Source organism: Arvicola amphibius, chromosome 9 (genome assembly GCF_903992535.2).
Source record: "Arvicola amphibius chromosome 9, mArvAmp1.2, whole genome shotgun sequence".
Lineage (NCBI taxonomy): Eukaryota > Metazoa > Chordata > Mammalia > Rodentia > Cricetidae > Arvicola > Arvicola amphibius.
Genome location: NC_052055.2, coordinates 14,325,962 through 14,331,961, shown reverse-complemented (window position 1 = coordinate 14,331,961; position 6,000 = coordinate 14,325,962). Strand labels below are relative to the sequence as shown.

The window sequence follows — 6,000 nt, the reverse complement described above, 5'->3', positions numbered from 1 at the left end:
CTACTCACATGAATAGAATAAAAATGAAAAAATAACAAATGATGGGGATATAAAAAACATAGAATGCTGACACACTGCTGTTGGGGTGTCAAATGCTCGGCTGCTGTGGAAGAGAGTTTGGATGATTCAGAGTAAGTAAGTGAGGCAGAGAATTATTATATGGCTCAACAATCGTGCTCCTAGGCATACATCCCAAAACACTGAAGATAAGTATTCAAACGAAAACTTGTGCAAGTGTTCATAGCACCCCAGAAAGTGAAAACACCCCAATGACCACCTAACAAGCAGATAAACAAATTGTGGTGGAACTAGACAATGAAGTACTGTTTGGCCCAAAAAAAAAAAAAAACTAAGTGCAGATGCATTCTTTACTGTGGGTAAAACTGGAAAACACGGTGCTAATTGGAAGATCCAGGGTACATACTGTGTGATTATTTTTATACAACATGTTAGCTTCTATGACAAAAACACCTGAGAAATCAACTTAAAGCAGGAATGTTGGGGTTTTTGTGGGGGAGCAGGAGGTGCTCATTCTTTCAAAGAGTTTAGGCCAAGATCACCTAGGTTGGCTGGTTCTAGGCCTACAGCATCATAGAAGGAGCATGTAGATGAGGAAAGCTGCCTCACAGTGACTAGGAAGGAAAGAGAGAGAGGGAAAGAGAAATGGATGGAGAGAAAGAGAGAAACATGCTTTTATAGCAACGGCCCTCTTCCCTAGTCTTTGAATACATTCCCTAGTTATGAATACATTAATGTATTATTCATTAAGAAGGTCAGCGCTCACGACCCAATCATCTTTCAAAGGCTTCAGTGACTAGCACTGTTCTGGGGACCAACCTTTAACACACAGGCTGTTGAGACGCTGTTGACGTCAGAGTCTGGAATGATTCCGCAAGCTCATGTTTTGGATTCTTGTTCTGGAGCTGGTCACCACCACCTGAGAACCCCTGAAACCTTCAGATGGCTGAGTCTAGCTGATACAAGTGGGTCACTGAGGAGGGGCTTTGAAAATGATACCTGACCTTTGGCTATTTCAGCATTCTCTGCTGCTTTTCTCTCTGGATACAAACAGCTGCCCCTGTCAGACACTCCCTCTCTCACCAATGTCTGGCCCAAGAGCCTGGGGCCAAGCAGCTGTCAGCTGAAATCTCTGAAAATAAAAAGGAAAAGAAGTCTTTTTCTCTCAGGTCTTTCTCTTTTTCTGTCATGTGTTTTTGATACCACAGTGCAAAGATCATTAATAAAAAAAATTAATCCAAATAACGCCATCTGAAGTACACAACAGAGGCAAATCCACGGCTAATTAATTTCTATTCTAGCGGTTACACAAAGGGAGTATGAGCATGAATTTACTAAGGGGCACAGAGTTTGTTGTTTTTTTAAAAATGTCTATAAAGTCCCAGGCCGCAGCTGTAGACAGGCAGCGGACTCTGGGAGCAGCCAGTCCCAAGGCAGAGACGACTGTGGGTCCCTGCAAGATGTGGGGGGGGGGGGGGGGCATGTGAGCAGGAATCCTAGAGCGGCTTGAAGTGGGGGCGGTTGGACAAGAGACAGAGACATGGACAGACACAACATGTTGAATATTTATTCAGGGGGTTATGGAGGGGAAAGGGAGAAGGGGGTTGGAGAGAGAGGGGGGAAAGGAGAGAGGGAGAGAGGGACAGAGAGACAGAGAGACACTGCGTGCACACGCCAAGAAAGGACAGGAAGAGAGATGGCGGTGAGAGGTCAGGGGTGGCCGGGAGTAGGTGTGGCTTGCCCCTTAAAGGGCCAAAAGAATAACAGGGTTCCCTTGGGAGATAATGAAATTAATCTGAAACTAGACAATTGTGACTGTTACAAAATTTAGTAAGTAAGTCGGGTGGTGGTGACGCATGCCTTTAAGTCCAGCACTTGGAAGGCAGAGGCTGGTGGATCTCTGTTAGTTCAAGGCCAGTCTGGTCTACAGGCTCCAAAGCTACACAGAGAAATCTGTCTCAAAAAACTAACAAACAAAACTTTGTAAGCATAGTACAATGGCATTTAATTATATAATCCTTTTCGTCTAATTAACTACTTATTTTGACACATAGAATCCTGTTTCAAAAGTGCGTCAATTCAGAGGAACAGCTCTGCAAAATCGTATGCAATTCTAAATCAAAATCTGCTACTGTATGTTTTATCATCCTCTTAACATTTTTCCTCTCACAAATCTGCTGGGTGTCATCGTGAAAAGGGCAGGCAGAAACTGCTTTATAAAAAGGCTTAAGACAGCAGCAGCATCCAGTTTCTCAGAGTTATTGTATCAAATCATGCAAGTCATTACTAAGTAGTCAGAAATGAAAAAGATTGTTTTCAAATGAAAGGTGAAATCTGTCAGTTAAATCTGTCTTGTCAATGGTTTGTTAAACAAATTCCCTAAAGTTAACAAATCAACTGTGTTTCTGAAGAGAAGTAGTTCCATCAGCAGCTAACTCCTGCAGTGAGAAATTAGCATTTGAGTACAAGGAACTAATAGGATGTCACGGGCCAGAGGCATCTATCTATTCAAAAGAATCGGGAACATCCAAGAACATATATGAGAATCCATGAAGAGTAAAAGCAGGGTTAGGTTGAGACGTGCTTGCAAAAGGAGTCTTGTAAAAATACTCTCAAAAGTTTCTCCCAGAATCCAGGCATGGTGGCTCATGACTTTAATCCTGGCACCTGGGAAGCAGAGGCAGGAGGATCTCTGTGAGTTCCAGCCCAGCCTGATCTGCAGAGCGAGTTCCAGGAGAGCGACAGCTAAGGCTACACAGAGAAAGCCTGTCTCGAAAAACCTAAATACAGAAACACATACATACATACATACATACATACATACATACATACATACATACATACATACATACATACATACATAAAAATTCTCCCAGGACCTTGCTGACACGTTTTGTTGCAAATCTAAACAGAGATTGACTGAACCAATCAGTCTTTACTTTTCTGGTAACTAGCTTCTTGTTGTTGTTTCCTTCGTCGCTACAAAAGTCATTAAAAGACTTATTTTGCCGGGCCCACAGACAACCAGCCAATAGCAACAACATGCCTTAATTCACATCCCAAGTTAAAAACTAAACCAAACATCTACGCCACTGGCCAGCACGGCGCATGCGCTCTGTGCGGACTCGGCCGCCCGGCGCAGCTAGGCTAGGAACCTTTGCGCCTGCTCCGCGGCCAGCAGGCGGGTGGTCCCGAGACGAGGAAGTGGTCAGCGCGCCTGCGCCGCCCCGTCTGCGGCGCCGGCGGGCCGCGCAGGCGCACGAGGGCGTTTTTGACCGTAAACATCCTGCCGATTTGAACCGAGGATTTGGGCGGCCGGAAGAGCCGCGCCGTAACGGCAGCCATCTTGTTTGTTTGAGTGAATCGGAAAGGAGGCGGCGGCCGTGGCGGTGGCGGGAGCGGCTCCGAGGCGACACCGCACAAGGGCTCCCCCTTTCCCCGCCCCCTTCCCCGACCCTTTCCCCCCCTCCCCGGGCCACCCACCCCTCCCGGCTCCCCGCGGAGATACAGGTAAGCGGCCCGGCCGACCCCTACTTGGGCTCCGGCTCCCTCCCTCCCCCCTGCTCTTCCCCCGCCGTGCTGCTGTCGGGGCGCGGGCCCCGCGGCTGGGAGTGGCGGTGGGAAGGCGACCGGCACCGCGCCCCCACCCCCGCGTGCAGCTGCCAGCTCCCGGCCGCTCCGGGCGCCTGGGTCCCCCGAGTTCCCCCTTCCCGGGCCCGCCCTCGCCTGGGGGGTCCTCGCCGCCCCGGGCCGTGCTCCGCGCCGGCCGAGTGACTAATGGTTCCGCTCCGCTCGGCGCCCCCCCCCCACCCAAAGTCGCTGCGCTGTGCCGAGGTCGGACGGCAGGAACACGGGGCTGGCGGGGAGGCGAGGGAGGTTTGAACGAGCCCGCTCTCCGGGATCCGGCCGCCCCCTCGAGGGAAAATGGCTGGCCGCAAAGACGCGGGACTCGCCGAGGGCGGGAGCCGGCAGGGAGGCTCCCGGGGCGGTCGCGGTGCATCGGTTGTGGGGTCCGAGGTCCGGCTCGCGCCCGGCATGTGGTGACCGCGGGGCCCCCGGGACTCGCCAGCCAGGATGCTGGCTCTCCGACCCGATTTCTTTCCAATATTTCCTTTTATTAATGTTCGGAATTCCCAAAATTGGACAGGCTGTTTTAAAACACGACGGGGGAACATTGCTTCCTAGGACATGAGTGTAACTGGTTTTCCCCGTAACTTTCTAAACTTTTTATTATTATTAATGATTAAGGATCGAGTGGTTGTGGGGACGCTCTGATTCAGCCTGCCTATTTCGTGGCACAGGAAGGCTTTTCAGAGTGCTCTGCCAGGATAGTGTAAGGTGGCACTGTCGAGGTGTTCAGCTAGACCAAACTGCCTTCAAATTTAAGAGGGAAAGGCTGTAGAAGATTTCTTCAGGCTCTCTGATTTGTTAAGCTGTGTTCGGCGTCGCAAACGCGTCGGTGTTTGAAGGGTTTATGGAAGCCACTTCTGTACGTGGGTTTCTCTTTACAAGAGAAAGTTAATATTTACTCCCGTTAAACTGTGCGGGACAAGCGTTGTCCGTCGTCCGTTCCCCCCAGGGTGCAAAATCCTATTAAAAATCAAATGCCAGCGGACTGAGAGGCTGCAGGGTTTTGTAAACAGACTGAGGCGGCTTTTTTAAGTTGTAAATAACTTTTGATGTTGGGAGCAACCTTTTTTTTTTTTTTTTTTTTTTTTTTTTTTTTTTGAGAAGGCATTGGCGAGAGCGTGTGCCCTGTCCAGTGTTTGAAGTACTTCATTCACAGTTTGTAAGTTAAAGAGGTTGAAGTAGTGCAGTGTTTGGTTTTTGTGCACAAGTTGGGAATTTTGGGAATTTCTTTTCTGACTTAGAAAATCATGCAGAGTCTAAGACATTTTATACTTGGGTAGTTGGGGAACCTTTAATTCTTGCGAAGTACTTTGAGTTTTCCGTTTTGTCTTATAGGTGCTAACTGGGCAGGTTGTTTTTTGAGACTCCTGTTTGCATCTGCTTGGCACTACATGAGCTGGCCCACTTAATTTTCATTATACTTGATGAGTGTTGTACCCACTATGCGGTTGAGAAAGCTAAAAGTCGGGGAGGGGGATTGCTTTTCTATTTTTGTTATTGTTTGGAGAGTTGGAGGAGTCTTACTATGTAGCCCAGGCTTGCCGTAGAGGTCCTCCTGCCTCAGACTCAGGAGTCCTGGGATTACAGACCGCGGGCCCAGACTAAATTTCAGGCATGAAATGATTTCTTAGCTATTGCAAATAACTAAGTACAGAAGGTTTTAATTTTCAAACTAGAACTGAATCTATCAATATTAGATCCAAAGGAGAGTCAGTAAGATGCAGGCTAGACATCCTTTTTGCTTTTATTTTGTTTGGTTTGTTTGTTTTTAGCCTTCCATGGCACTTGCCAACGGCTCCATTTTTATTCGAGTTAGGTATTGATGTTCTCCAGTTAGCAAACTGCCCAGCTATCATCTGAAGGTGTTTTTATGATGGGGAAAGTGAGCTACGAGGTTAGAAAGCATCACTTGCTAACTGATGAAAATCAGGATGATGTTGACTCCTAGTGGGGTAGTTTCTATTTTGGATAGGTATGCCCAAGGTTTTTTTAAAAAACCACATTCATGAATACACCCAAAGCAGTACAAAAGTGTAAACCCTCTCTCTGGAAGTAACTCCTGTGTCCAGTTTCATAAGTACTCCACACATACTTTGTGCTTATGCAAAATGCTCCTAAGTATATACAGGTGACCTTACATGTTCATTGGCTCCCATTGATGGATTTAAAATGTTATATATCTTTTGTTGCCTTTAATATTTCCTATGTTGATTTTTGTTTGTCTGTTAATTAAACTAGTGGAAGGAAGGTTTGTAAGAACCCTTTACGCATCCAACTTGTAGTTACTTTTTTTCCAACATTCAGATCATGATTAGGCCATTTAGGTTAATAAAATATTGACTACTTTATAAA

The 6,000-nt window shown here is 47.0% G+C and overlaps 1 protein-coding gene across 1 annotated transcript in view; it reads left to right on the top strand.

Annotated features, from left to right (window-relative positions):
• Nucleotides 1-3,454: 3,454 nt before the first annotated feature.
• Nucleotides 3,455-6,000, top strand: part of Rad21 (RAD21 cohesin complex component) — a 29,743-nt gene continuing 27,197 nt past the window's right edge. The window contains exon 1 of the mRNA XM_038343169.1: nucleotides 3,455-3,528. The gene's annotated coding sequence lies outside the window, so the exon portion shown is untranslated. The remainder of the gene's footprint in view (nucleotides 3,529-6,000) is intronic.